Source organism: Calonectris borealis, chromosome 22 (assembly GCF_964195595.1).
Source record: "Calonectris borealis chromosome 22, bCalBor7.hap1.2, whole genome shotgun sequence".
Classification (NCBI taxonomy): domain Eukaryota; kingdom Metazoa; phylum Chordata; class Aves; order Procellariiformes; family Procellariidae; genus Calonectris; species Calonectris borealis.
In genome coordinates this window covers 10,996,347-11,010,804 of record NC_134333.1, presented here as the reverse complement: position 1 = coordinate 11,010,804, position 14,458 = coordinate 10,996,347, and the positions used below count along the sequence as shown (strand labels likewise).

The 14,458-nt window shown below is 50.3% G+C and overlaps 1 long non-coding RNA gene across 1 annotated transcript; it reads right to left on the bottom strand.

Moving 5' to 3' along the window:
* Positions 1–5,807: 5,807 nt before the first annotated feature.
* Positions 5,808–12,961, bottom strand: LOC142092160 (uncharacterized). Its single transcript, XR_012676953.1, has 2 exons — positions 12,839–12,961; positions 5,808–6,261 (listed from the first exon to the last, which is right to left on the bottom strand). It is a non-coding gene; the product is annotated as an uncharacterized LOC142092160 (long non-coding RNA).
* Between the last annotated feature and the right edge of the window lie 1,497 nt (positions 12,962–14,458).

Sequence of the window (14,458 nt, the reverse complement as noted above, 5' to 3'; positions counted from 1 at the left end):
GATCCAGTTTTTAGGAATAAAATGGCAAGATGGACGTCATCAGATCCCAATGGATGTAATCAACAAAATAACAGCCATGTCCCCACCAGTTAGCAAAAAGGAAATACAAGCTTTCTTAGGCATTGTGGGTTTTTGGAGAATGCATATTCCAGATTACAGCCTGATCGTAAACCCTCTCTATCAAGTGACGCGGAAGAACAACGATTTCAAATGGGGCCCTGAGCAACGACAAGCCTTTGAACAAATTAAACAGGAGATAGTTCATGCAGTAGCCCTTGGGCCAGTCCGGGCAGAACAAGATGTAAAGAATGTGCTCTACACCGCAGCCGGGGAGAATGGCCCTACCTGGAGCCTCTGGCAGAAAGCACCAGGGGAAACTCGAGGTCGACCCTTAGGGTTCTGGAGTCGGGGATACAGAGGATCCGAGGCCCGCTACACTCCAACAGAGAAGGAGATATTGGCAGCATATGAAGGGATTCGAGCTGCTTCGGAAGTGGTTGGTACTGAAGCACAGCTCCTCCTGGCACCCCGACTGCCGGTGCTGGGCTGGATGTTCAAAGGGAGGGTCCCCTCTACACATCATGCAACCGATGCTAAGTGGAGTAAGCGGGTCGCACTGATCACACAGCGGGCCTGAATAGGAAACTCCAGTCGCCCAGGAATCTTGGAAGTGATCACAAACTGGCCAGAAGGCAAAGATTTTGGAACATCCCCAGAGGAGGAGGTGACACGTGCTGAAGAGGCCCCACTGTATAATAAACTACCAGAAAATGAGAAGCAATATGCCCTGTTCACTGATGGGTCCTGTCGCCTTGTGGGAAAGCATCGGAGGTGGAAAGCTGCTGTATGGAATCCTATACGCCAGGTCACAGAAACTGCTGAAGGAGAATGTGAATCGAGCCAGTTTGCAGAGGTGAAAGCCATCCAGCTGGCCTTGGACATTGCTGAACAAGAAAAATGGCCAGTACCTTATCTCTATACTGACTCATGGATAGTGGCAAATGCCCTGGGGGGGTGGTTGCAGCAGTGGAAGCAGAACAACTGGCAGTGCAGAGGTAAACCCATCTGGGCCGCCACATTGTGGCAAGATATTGCTGCCCGAGTAGAGAACCTCGTTGTAAAAGTACGTCATGTAGATGCTCACGTACCCAAGAGTCAGGCCACTGAGGAACATCAAAACAACCAGCAGGTGGACCAGGCTGCTAAGATTGAAGTGGCTCAGGTGGATCTGGACTAGCAACATAAGGGTGAATTATTTATAGCTCGGTGGGCCCATGATGCCTCAGGCCATCAAGGAAGAAATGCAACATATAGATGGGCTCATGATCGAGGGGTAGACTTGACCATGGATGCTATTGCACAAGTTATCCATGAGTGTGAAACATGCGCTGCAATCAAACAAGCCAAGCGAGTAAAGCCTCTTTGGTATGGAGGACGATGGTTGAAATATAAATATGGGGAGGCTTGGCAGATTGATTATATCACACTCTCACAAACCCACCACAGCAAGCGCTATGCGCTCACCATGGTGGAAGCAACCACTGGATGGCTAGAAACATACCCTGTGCCCCATGCCACTGCCCGGAACACCATCCTGGGCCTTGAAAAGCAAGTCCTATGGTGACATGGCACTCCAGAAAGAACTGAGTCAGACAATGGAACTCATTTCCAAAACACCCTCATAGACACCTGGGCCAAAGAGCATGGCATTGAGTGGGTATATCACATTCCCTACCATGCACCAGCCTCTGGGAAAATCAAACAATACAACAGGTTGCTAAAGACTACGCTGAGAGCAATGGGTGGTGGAACATTCAAGCATTGGGATACACATTTAGCAAAAGCCACCTGGTTAGTCAACACCAAGGGATCTGCCAATCGAGCTGGCCCTGCCCAATCAAAACTCTTACATACTGTAGATGGAGATAAAATCCCTGTCATGCACATAAGAAATATGCTGGGGAAGTCAGTCTGGGTTACTCCTGCCTCTGGCAAGGGAAAACCCATCCGTGGGATTGCTTTTGCTCAAGGACCTGGGTGCACTTGGTGGGTAATGCAAAAGGATGGGGAATTTCGGTGTGTACCGCAAGAGGATTTGATTTTGGGTGAAAACAGCCAATGAACTGAATTTTATTATGTCAATTTTTATATGATACTGTATATCATTATTTCTATGGTTGCTATCAATGGTGTAGCAGTAAAAATCACCCAGATTAATGAAGAATGAACTAACTCCGATGAAACCAAGCAAAGTCCAACAATGATAGAACTGGACAAGTGCAGCAGTACTGAAATGAGAACTGGCTTCAAGATGCAACAGCCCAACACCACACACCATCTCTCTGGCCCTGAAAGATTGTTATGACAGATGGAGCCCAAAGTCATGGACTAAATGAGCTCAACAGACATTTTAGAGGGACAGTCCATAGACTGACACAGGGAATGATATCTGTGTGTGCATATATATATATGCATATATAAAAAGAAAGATAGTGGTGATTAATTGAAATGTATTGAAAAAAAAAGTGAGACCTAAGCATGACGTAAATGGTATAGAATAAGGGGTGGATACAGTCCTGGTTTCGGCTGGGGTAGGGTTACATTTCTTCCTAGTGCTGTGTTTGGGATTTAGTATGAGGAGAATGGTAACACACTGATGTTTTCAGTTGTTGCTAAGTGCCCTCCTAGTCCAAGGACAGCTCCCATGCCTACTGACTGAGCTAGGTACACAAGATGGGAGAGAACATAATCAGGACAGCCAGCCCAGCTGGCTAATGGGGTATTCCATACCATGTGATGTCATGCTCAGTATATGAATGGTAGGCATGATCCAGGAAGCAGCAATCGCTACTTGGTTACCGGTCAGCACAGGTGGTGAGCAATTGCATTGTGCATCACTCATTTTGTATATTTTATCACTATCATTATTTTCCCTTTTCTGTTCTATTAAACTGTGTTTATCTCAACCCACGAGTTTTTCCTCACTCTTACCCTTCCGATTCTCTCCACTGCGGGGGGGGGGGGGGGGGGGGGGGGGGGAGGCGGGGGGTAGTGAGTGAGTGAGCAGCTGCATGGTATTTGGCTGCCTGCCAGGTTAAACCAATTCAGGGAGCTTGATAAAAATACACATAGAAACAAAATTTGAAAATCCAAGGGATTAAGAGAGGAAAGAATCAAAAAAATAGGGATAGCGAACTAAATAAACGGACATAGACAGGTAACTCAAAAAGTGAGAGCACTAAAGAAATGCAAGAAATAATATAAAATAAAGACAATGAACTGGATAAAAGCAGACATAGAAAGAAAATTTAAAAGCAATGTGTTAGATGACACAGGAAAGAATTAAAAAATAAGAATAGGCCTGTTGATAAAAGTGGTCATGGAAAGAAAGTTTTAAAAGCAATGAGGTACAGGACAGGCAGGAAAAAATTTAAAATAGGGACACCAAAGTAGATAAAAGTAGATGTAGAAACAAGATGTTAAAAGCCAAGGGATTAAGAGATGAAAAGATTAAAAAAATAGGGAAAACGAACTAGAATGGAGACAATTTTTAAAAAGGCAGCACTAAGAAAGGACAAGAAATAATTCAAAACTAAAGACATCAAACGGCATAAAAGTAGACATAGAACATTTAAAAAGCGATAAGCACTAGGAGAAGTAAAGAAAAAAAATTAAACAATAGCAACAACAAACTAAATAAACAGAGACATACAAAGTAAATTTTTAAAGCAATGGGGTACCTGACAGGCAGGAAACAAATAACAGATAGGAATAAGGAGCTTGACAAAAGCAGGCATAGATGTCGGCGATGGGGTACAGAGCAGAGGCAGGTATTAAAAAATAGGGTAATAGAGCCAGATAGGGGGAGATAGAGAAATGAAATTTTAAAAGTAATGGGGTACAAGGCAGTGCGGAAAAACTAAAAAAATAGGGAGAGGGAGCCAGTTCGAGAGACATAGAAACCATTTAAAAGGCAACGGGGTACTGCGCAGAGTTGGCAGAACAAGTTTTGGGGAGCCATACAGGTAGGTGGGCGGGCAGAGAGGGAGATAGAGGAAGGGAGGCAGGCAGACATCTGAAGAAGGGTGGCAGAGATTGGCCAGGATGCAGAGGAGAGGACGCGCGACTCACCGCAGCTCCTGGTGCTGGCAAGAGACCTTCACCCCCCTGACGCTTCTCTCTCTGCCTCTGCTGCTTCCTCCTCCGCAGTGCCACCTGCCCGACTCACCCATTCAGCAGCACACAGTGGACGCCCTGACGCTCCTCATCCACAAGACTTCCTTGATACGTGGCGGCTCACGCACGTAGCCGACGGAGGCATTGAGCTCCCAGCACCCTGTGCTGGCATCTGCTCTGTCAGGGGCAGCTTGGCAGGATCCTTTCTCACCACAGGGACTGGCCATTCCTTGCTGGAGGCAGCTGCCTGTGGGACCCCCTTGGATGCCCTCCTCTCCTCAGCCAGTTCCCCTTCATCAGCTCCCTCAGGCAGGCATGCCCAGGCAGCCCCTTTTACAGCTAGAGCCCCTTCACACAGCTGGGACAGCCCCATCCTCAGCCTCACTGGCCACACCTGGGCTGCCCCAGCCCCAGCTGGAGCCCATTGGGAACAGGGGCCATTGCCGAAGCCCCACAGCATATCACTCCCTCCCCTGGACCTGTCCACAGCCATGAGCTCTGCACCCTGGGGTTGCACACACATCCAGGGGCACAGAGAAGGCATGAAAACCTTGTTCATTAATGCACATAAGAAATCCCAGCAGTGAGTTGGCTACAAGGCTCAGTGCCCAAATGCAGCAGGAGAGAGGGAGAAAACAGAAAAGCAGGAGGAAGGACAGAGGGACATAGAGAAGAGGTGTGGGGCAGGGAGCCAGAAAACGGGACACTGTGAACAAAAGAGGGATGGGGAGCAGAACAACTGTGTAGAGAGAGGAGAGCAGAGAGATTGCGGGAAAAAACAGGGACAGAGATGAATAAGGAGGAATGAATAAGAGAGGGAGCAGGAGACAGAGGCGGAAGGGACCAGCAGGACAACAAGATAGAGACAAGACAAGGGACAGGGAAAAATTCTAAAGTGATAGGGGAAAAGAAACATAGGCAAGAAATAAAAAATAGAAGCAGGGAGACAGATAGAGGTAGATGTAGAAAGAAAATATCTAAAAGCAACAGGGTACAAGAAACATAGGCAAGAACTAACAAATAGGGACAGGGAGACAGAAAGAGGGAGGTGTGGAAATTGTAACAAGTGACAGGGTACAGGACAGAGAGGGAAGAATTAAGAATTATAGACAGGGAGAAGGATAGAGGGAGACATAGAAAGAAAATTTTGAAAGCAACAGGATACAAGAATCATAGACAAGAATTTAAAAAATAGGTACACGGAGCTGCATAGAAGGAGACATAGGAAGAAAATTTGAAAAGCGACGGGGTGCAAGAAACACTGGCAAGAAATTAAAATTAGGTCAGGGAGACAGAGAGAGGGAAAGGAAGCAAGAAAATTTAAAAAGCGACTGGGTTTGAGGAACACATGCAAGAATTAAAAAGATAAGGATGGAGAGGTAGAAAGTAAGTTTCAAAAGCAATGGGGTACAAGAAACACAGGCAAGAATTAAAAAATAGGGACAGGGAGCCCGATAGAAGGAAACTCCGGTGGGTTGACCTTGGCTGGCTGCTGGGCATCCACCAAGCTGCTCTATCACTCCCCCTCCTCAACAAGACACGGGGAGAAAATACAACAAAAAAGCTTGTAGATTGAGATAAAGACAAAGAAATTACTCACCAATTACTATCACAGGCAAAACAGACTCAACTTGGGGAAATTAATTTAATTTATTGTCAACCAAAATCAGAGTAGGATAATGAGACATAAGAACAAATCTAAAAAACACCTTCCCCCCACCCCATTCTTTTTTCCTAAGCTCATCTTCACTCCTGACTTCTCTAGCTCCTCCCCCCAAGTAACGCAGGGGGACAGGGAGCGGTCGTTGCACTTAGTTCATCACGCGTCGTCTCTGCCGCTCCTTCCTCCTCACGCTCTTTTTTCTGGTCCAGTGTGGGGTCTCTCCCACGGCAGGGCCACAGGTCCTGCCAGGAGCCTGCTGCAGCACGGGCTCCTCTCCTCGGGGCCACAGGTGCTGACAGGAGCCTGCTCCAGCCTGAGCTCTCCACAGGGTCACAGCTTCCTTCAGGGACATCCACCTGCTGCAGCGTAGGGTCCTCCACGAGCTGCAGGTGCATGTCTGCTCCACCATGGACCTCCACGGGCTGCAGGGGAACAACCTGCATCACCATGGTCTTCACCACAGGCTGCCGGGGAATCTCTGCTCCGGTGCCTGGAGTACCTCCCTCCCCCTCTTCCTCCTTCTTCACTGGCCTTGGGTGTCTGCAGGGCTGTTTCACACTCACATTTTCTCTATCACAGCTTCTGCACAGCATTTTTTAGCCCTTCTTAAATGTCCATCACAGAGGCACTACCAGCGTTGCTGATGAGCTCAGCTTTGACCAGCAGCAGATCTGCCTTGGAGCTGGACTGGCTGTGCCCAACAACTCCTGGTGTCTCCTCACAGAACCCACCCTGCAGCCCCTGCCCCACCGCAGCTAACAAAACCTTGCCACATAAACCCAATACAACAGTGATCGGCTACAGGGCAGAGAAGGGGGATTGAAAAATAGGGAAAGGGAGCCACAGAGAGAGAGGCGGGGGGTGGGGAATAGCAATGGGCTACAGGCCAGAGAGGAGGAAGGGACAGGGAACCAGACTGAGAGAGATGGAGAAAAACAAATAGTGATGGGCCACAGGGCAGAGAGGGAGGAATTAAAAAAGTGGTCAGTGAGGTGGACAGAGATAAACAGAAATACCAAAAAACCTTGACAAGCTGAAGGGGAGAGACAGAGGAATTAAAGAATAGGGACAGGGAGCCAGACAGGGAGAGAACGATAAAGACAAAAATGGGCCATGGGACAGAGAGGGAAGAAATTAAAACATAGGGACAGGGATCTGAAACAAGAGAATCTAAGAAAGAAAAAGTATATCTAGAATACACGGCAGAGAGAGAAGAATTAAAAAATAGGGACATGGAGACAGAGGGAGGTGGGGGGGTGGGAATTGTGAAGGGCTAAAGGGCAGACAGGGAGAAATTTAAAAAATTGGGATAGGAGGACAGGCAGATAGATAGATGGAGAAAGACAAAAATAGTGATGGGCTGCATGACAGAGACAGAGGATGAAAAAAAGAGGACAGCAAACAGGACAGAAGTACATAGAGAAAAAGAAACCAGAGAGGTAGAATGACAGAGAAAGAGGAGGATTTGGAGAACGAGAGAGAGGGAGAGGTGCAGAGAAGCAAAAAAAAAATTACAGCAGTAAGAGAAGGGGGGGCCAGGGAGGGACCTGGATGCAGAAGAGGGATGACACAGCCCCAAGGGTCCAGGACTCACCACAGCTCCCGCTCTCGGAGCTACTGGGAGAATTTGACAGTTCGGACGCGTCTTTCTCTCTCTCTCAATCTCTCTCTGCTGCTGCCTGGATCCTCTATTTTATTCCTGTCCTCGTTTCAGCTGGGATAGAGTTAAATTTCTTCCTAGTGCTCTGTTTTGGATTTAGTATGAGAAGAATGTTGATAACACACTGATGGTTTTAGTTGTTGCTAAGTACCTTGTCAAGGACAACTATCCTCTGCTACCAAGCTGGACTGGGAGGAGGGAGCACAGCCAGGACAGCTAGCCCAGCTGGCCAACGGGGTATTCCATACCATGTGACGTCATGCTCAGTATATGAATGGTAGGCGTGATCCAGGAAGTAGCGATCGCTACTGGGTTATCGGTCAGCACGGGTGGTGAGCAATTGCATTGTGCATCACTCATTTTGTATATTCTATTATTATTATTATTTTCCCTTTTCTCTTCTATTAAACTGTCTTTATCTCAACCCACAAGTTCTTCTCACTCTTAGGCTTCCGATTCTCTGCCCGTCCCACCGGGGAGGGGTGGAGTAAGCGAGCGGCTGCGTGGTATTTGGCTGCCTGCCAGGTTAAACCACGACAATTCTTCAGCTGCTTTACCTTTTTCTGGCCTCTCCAGCTTCAGCCACGGCAGCTCCTGTCCACAGCCAGTAAATGTCCAGCTGTCCCTCCCCATGCCGCTAGGAGAATTGGGCCAAAGGCAACCCACACAAACCTGAGCCAGCTGCAGTCAACATCCCCAGAGAGGAACCAACAACTGAGTCCTCAGTGCTGGCTCTGGGAGAGGGAAGGAACAAGCAACCGTTATCCACAGTGATGACTGTAGCTCTCCTCAGGCAGAAACCCCTCCTTCTGCAGGAGCTCCTGGAGACACCGCTCTTTCCCCATACTAATGCTAATGGCACCTGCATTTATAGAGAATAAAGTATATTCAAGGGCCAGCTTGCTGCCACGAGGACAGAGTTTGGGGGCAGTCTGTGGCTACAGGACGGGCTTCAGGGGAGATGCTGGAGCTGGGGGCAACTGCATGGGGTGGGCAGGGCTGGAGGAGTTTTGCTGAGTTGGGGAGGCACCCGGCGCCTTTTCCAGGGCATGGGAAGGTCTCCAGCTACCCAGAGGGGTGAGGGCAGCCATCTCCTGCCCTCTTCCTGCTTCCTCTCTACCAGCTCTCAGAAAATCCCTGGGAGCTGCCCTGATTCCAACTGACCGTCAGCCTGTTGCACCGGTGGGTTGGAAATGTCCTTGCCGCTCATTGGCACACTCAGGCAGGCATGCCCCAGCAGCACGATCCCCTGGGGCTGCAGCCCTTTTACACAGAGGGGCCATCACCATCAGCCTCACTGGCCCCCCCCAGGGCTCCTCCAGCCCCAGTCCACAGCTGCAGCCATGGTCCCTGACACCCACTGTGTAACCTGCTCCCCTGGACTCTCTGACAGCCACTCACCAAGGACAAAGGACTACAAACAGAGCCGTGAGTGCAAAGGAGACGACAAGTGTTTGTTTGTTAATGTATATAAGTCCCAGGAGTGAGTCTGCTCTGGGGCTCGGTGTCTGTACATTCATCCGTTCCCTGGGACAACTCAGCAGTCATTACTGGAGCAGCAGATACAGAGAATGAAAATACAGCGATGGGGAACAGGACAGAGGAACAGAAAGAGAAAAATAAAATTAAGGAGAAGGACTGAGGAGCAGAGAAAGAAAGATACAGGGAAAAGGACAGTGAGATGACTAAGTCAATAAAAAAGGAATGAGGAGCCCTACAGGGACATGGCAGAAGAAAAATGGGTCAGGGAGCAGGACAGAGGGAAAGAGAGAAAAGAATTAGGGACAGGCAGAAAAGCAGAGTAACCAAGAGGGGAAAAAAAAAACCAGAAAGGGAACTGGACAGAGACAGGCAGCAGGACAGAGAGATGGAGAAAGAACAAACAGGGACGAGGATAGGGAAAGAGGGATAGAGAGGCAAAGAGAGAGACGGGAACCAGGACAGTGGGATATAAATGGAGAGGGACAAGGAGCGGGACACAAGATTGCAGAGAGGTCGGTCCAGGGAAGTGGAAATAATGACAGAGAGAAAAAGAGGGGACAGGGAGCAGGTCAGAGAGCTGGAGAAAGAAAAGATACTGCTGGGGAGCAGGACAGGAAGATAGAGCCGAAAGAGATGAAGGGGAAGCAAGGCAGCGGGATGCAGACAGCAAAAATAATTGTAGGCAACAGGACAGAGGGATTGACAGAGAAGTAAGGTACAGGGAGCAGGTCAGAGGAATGGAAGGAAAAAACACTGATGAGCAAAAGGATAAAAGGATGCAGAGAAAAAGAAGGAGGGAAAAGGAAGGAGGGGGAGAGAGAGAAAGATGGTGATAAGGTGCGGGACATGGAGAGAGAAAAAGCAGGACAAGGAACAGGACAGAGAGACTGGGGGTGGGGGGCAACCAGATGCAGATTAAGACAAAGAGATGGAAAAGGAAAGAAAACAATGATGGGCTGCTGGACAGAGACGGAGGAAGAAAAAGTAGGGAAGAAAGAAAGGAAAAAAAGGACAGCTAGCTGGACAGGGGGATATAACTAGAAACAAGGAGACAGGCAGCAGGACAGAGGGATAAAGGCAGAATAACCAGGGAGAGGAAGCAGGACAGATGGACAGTGAGACCAAAAAAGGTACAGGGAGCAGGACTGAAAGATGGAGAAAGAAGCATTAGGGACAGAGGGATAGAGACAGGAAAACACAGGTTGGAGGAAGGACAGAGGGACAAAGGGAGAAAGAGTGACAGAACCCGGGCAGAGAGTGGGAGAAAGAAAAACCAGTGACAAGCAGCAGGCCAGAGGCGGGGGGCAGGAGGAAGGAAGGACAGGAGGAAGGAGAGAGGTATACAGAAAACAAGTGAGGGACAGGGAGCAAGAAAATGGGATACAGAGGAAAACAGAGGGATGGGAAGAAGGACGCTGGGATAGAGAGCAAGCAAGAGCAACAGGGAGAATGACAGGGAGATGGAGCCAGAGGATAAATGGGGACCAAAAGCAGGACAGAGAAATGCAAAAGGAAAATTAGGGATGGGGAGCAGGACAGAGGGGTGGAGAGACAATGAGGGATGCAAGGATAACAACAGAGAAAGAGGGAGGGAGAGAGAGAAGGAGGGATGGGGAGCAGCACAGCAGGATGAAGAAAGAAAAAGAGGGATGGGGAGCGGGGCAGAGAAATGGAGAAAGAAAATACAGTGATGGGGAGCAGGACAGAGGGCTAGAAAGAGAAAAATAAGACAAGGGAGAAGACCAAGGAGCAGAGAGAGAAAGAAAGGTCGAAAGAAAAGGTCAGAGAGGCAGAGAAATCAAGAAAAATAGGGACAAGGAGCCCTGCAGAGAGATGGAGCAAGAAAATGTAGGGTCTGTGAGCAGGACAGAGGGATAGAGAGATGGGGAGTGCTGAGAGGAAGAACAAAGGAGGGACAAAGACAGTGACAGGGTGCAGGACATACAAACAGAGAGTAAAAAAGGACAGGGAACAGGACAAAGGGATTGAGAAATAAAGAAAGGGTCAGATCTGTACAAAGAGACCAAGAAGGAAAAAAAAACAGCAACAGGCTAGAGGACAGAGACAGAGGAAGAGAAAAAAGGGCCAGGGAGCAGGACAGAGGAGGAGAGAAAGAAAAAAAAGGAGAGCTGGCTGGACAGGGAGGTATAGCAAGAAGCGACTGGACAGGCAGCAGGACAGAGAAAAAAAGACAGAAAAAACGAGGACAGGAAGCAGGAGAGAGGGACAGTGAGATCAAACAAAGAGCAGGGAGCAGGACAGAGGTGGAGAAAGAAGCATTGGGGCAGAAGGATAGAAAGAGAAAAAAGACAGGAAGAAGGATGGGGGATAGAGAGGAAAAAGAAGGACAAGGAGCAGGACACATTGTCAGAGAAAGACAGGGACAGGAAGCAAGACAAGATGATACAGAGAGAGAAAAAAGGGACAGGGAGGCAGGACAAAGTGAAAGGAAGGCAAAAATAAGACATAGGGAGCTGGACAGAGATGGAGGGGAAAAAGCCTAGGATGGGCAGCAGGAGAGATAGATGGAGAAGGAAAAAATGGCACTGGGCTGCAGGACAGAAATGGAGTGAGAAAGAACAGTGACAGGGAGCAGGACAGAGTGACAGGGAAAAAAAAAAAAAAGAGGGAACAGGGCAGAGAAACGGGGGAAAGGCAAGGAGAATGACAGAGAAACAGAGGGGGGGTTAGGGAGCAGGACAGAGAGATGGAACAAGAAAGGAAAAAAGGATGGGAGGCAGAACAAAGGAAAAGAGGAACAAGGGCAGGGAGCAGGACAAAGGGATGGAAGAGGAAAAAACAGTGATGGGCTGCAGGACAGAGATGGAGGAATTAAAAAATAGACACAGGGAGCATGACAGAAAAAAGGGACAGAGAGCAGGACAGCATTGGAGGAAAAAAACAACTGTGATGGGCAGTGGGGGAGAGATACGGAGAAAGAAAAAAATAGTGAGGAAGAGAGAAAGGAAAGAAGGGACAGCTAGCTGGACAGGGGGATACGATTAGAAAGGATGGGAGAGGGAACGGGACAGAGAAAGACAGAGAAGATAGCGAGCGGAAGCAGGGCAGAAGGACAGCAAGAAAAAAAAGGGACAGGGATTTGGACAGAGATGGAGAAAAAAGCAGCAAGGACAGAGGAGAAGAGAGAAAGAGCGACAGGGCAGAAAAAGAAAAATCAGGGCAGCAGCATGATGGAGATGGAGAAAAAAATCTGGGATGGTCAACAGGACAGAGAGGAGTATGAATATGGGCAGGGAGAGGGACAAAGGGATATGGCAAGAAACAACAGGACAGAAAGCAAAACAGAGCAACAGACAAGAATAATGATAACGAGAGAGAGAGAAAAACAGAGACCATGAGAAGCACAGTGGTTGGAGAAAGAAAGAGAGGTATTAGGAGCCCTACAGAGAGACAGAGAACAAAAAAAAAAAAAAAAAAAGGAGGCAGGGAGCAGGACAAAGGATCAGAGATGAACAAGAAGAAGGACGGGGACAGAAAGAGAAATAGGAAGGCAGGGACACGGCATGGCATGTACAGGTGCAGAGAGGAAAAGAATGCGAGGGAACAGGCCAGAGAAATTGTGGGGAAAAAAGACGGATGCAGATCAAGACAAAGAGATGGAAAAGGAAAACACAGTGATGGGCTGCAGGACAGAGACACAGAATGAAAAAAAAGAGGGAGAGGGAGCAGGACACAAGAATAGAGAGAAGAGGAGAGTACAGGGGAGGAGAAAAAAAAGGGGAAAAAAAATCACAACAGCATGGGAAAGAGAGGGGGCCAGGAGAGGGGCAGGGAGGGGCAGCGAGGGCCCAAGATGCACAAGAGGGGAGACAGGGCCCTGAGGGCCCAGGACTCACCCTCACCGCAGCTCTCCCTCTCGGCGCTGCCAGGAGACTTTGACAGTCTTTGACTACAGACGCTTCTTTCTCCTCTCTCCTCCTTTTCTCTTCTGTAACTCCGGTCGCTTGGCTGTCCTCCACCTAAGAGAATACGTAGGTGTCTCACAGCTCTGACAAGACAAGGCTTCCTAGACAAGTAGCCTCGCTCGCTTATGCACTACGTGGCCGCACCGCACTGTTGGTGACGCGTACAGACCCTGCAGTCCATGTTGGCAGCCTGGCCCACTGCAGACTATGAAGAGGGATCCTTCCTCACCTGGAGAGGCAGGGTCTCTCTCACCTGCAGCAGGAGGCAGCTGCCAGCCAGATGGCCTTTGATTTCTTCTTCTTTACCTCTCTCTGGCATCTCCAGCTTCAGCTGCAGCAGCTCCTGTCCGCAGCCAGTAGCACCGCTTTTCAAGGAGCGGCTGGAAACCCGCAGGAAACCACACGAAACGGGCAACAAAACTACACCTCGTGCGGTGCCGCAGGGGCTGCAGAGGTAGCAAGGGCTACACCTCGTCGCACGCGCCCAAGAGCAATGCGGCTGCCCGGCAGCTGAGTCCGCAAAAACTGCACCTCCCGCCATGCACTGGCAAACACGGCGCGGCCCCTCCGCCCGGCTCCCGGCAGTCCGCAGCACACCTGTGCAGTGCGATGCTGCAGTACCGCGATTCGGCCACGGGGCGGCAGCAGCAGCGAGCACCCGCCGGGCGGCGCGTGCCTGGGAACGGCACCGGCGCTGCCGTTCTGCACTTCGCACGCCCAGCGTCCGCAGTCACTGCGCACGTGGGGCGGCAGCGGCGTTTCCTTACCGGGACGGAGCAACGAACGCGGGGGAACCACGCCGCAGGCACCGCAGTACAGCATTGCTGGTACGGGCGGAGGGTAGCGCCGATCACGGGGACGCCACCGCGCACGCGCGGTTCCCGAGCAGCAGTACTGAAATTTGGTCGCCCGGTGGCAGCAGCGAGCAAAGAAAAGCGCGCCACCGCGCATGCACGGAGCCCGAGCTGCAGTACCGAAATTTGGTCGCCGGGTGGCAGCAGCGAGCGTGGGAAAGAACCCCACAGAGCATGCGTGGCTCCCGAGCTGCAGTACCGAAATTTGGTCGCCCGGTGGCAGCAGCGAGCGCAGCAAAGCGCCCCACCGCGCATGCGCGGTTCCGGAGCTGCAGTACCGAAATTTGGTCGCCCGGTGGCAGCAGCGAGCGTGGGAAAGCGCCCCAGCGCGCATGCGCGGCTCCCGAGCTGCAGTACCGAAATTTGGTCGCGGGGTGGCAGCAGCGAGCGCAGCGAAGCGCCCCACTGCGCATGCGCGGCACGCGAGCTGCAGTACAGAATTTTGGTCGCCGGGTGGCAGCAGCGAGCAAAGAAAAGTGCGCCACCGCGCATGCACGGAGCCCGAGCTGCAGTACCGAAATTTGGTCGCCGGGTGGCAGCAGCGAGCGTGAGAAAGAGCCCCACCGAGCATGCGCGGCGCCCGAGCTGCAGTACCGAAATTTGGTCGCCCGGTGGCAGCAACGAGCAAAGAAAAACGCGCCACCGCGCATGCGCGTTTCCGGAGCTGCAGTACCGAAATTTGGTCGCCGGGTGGCAG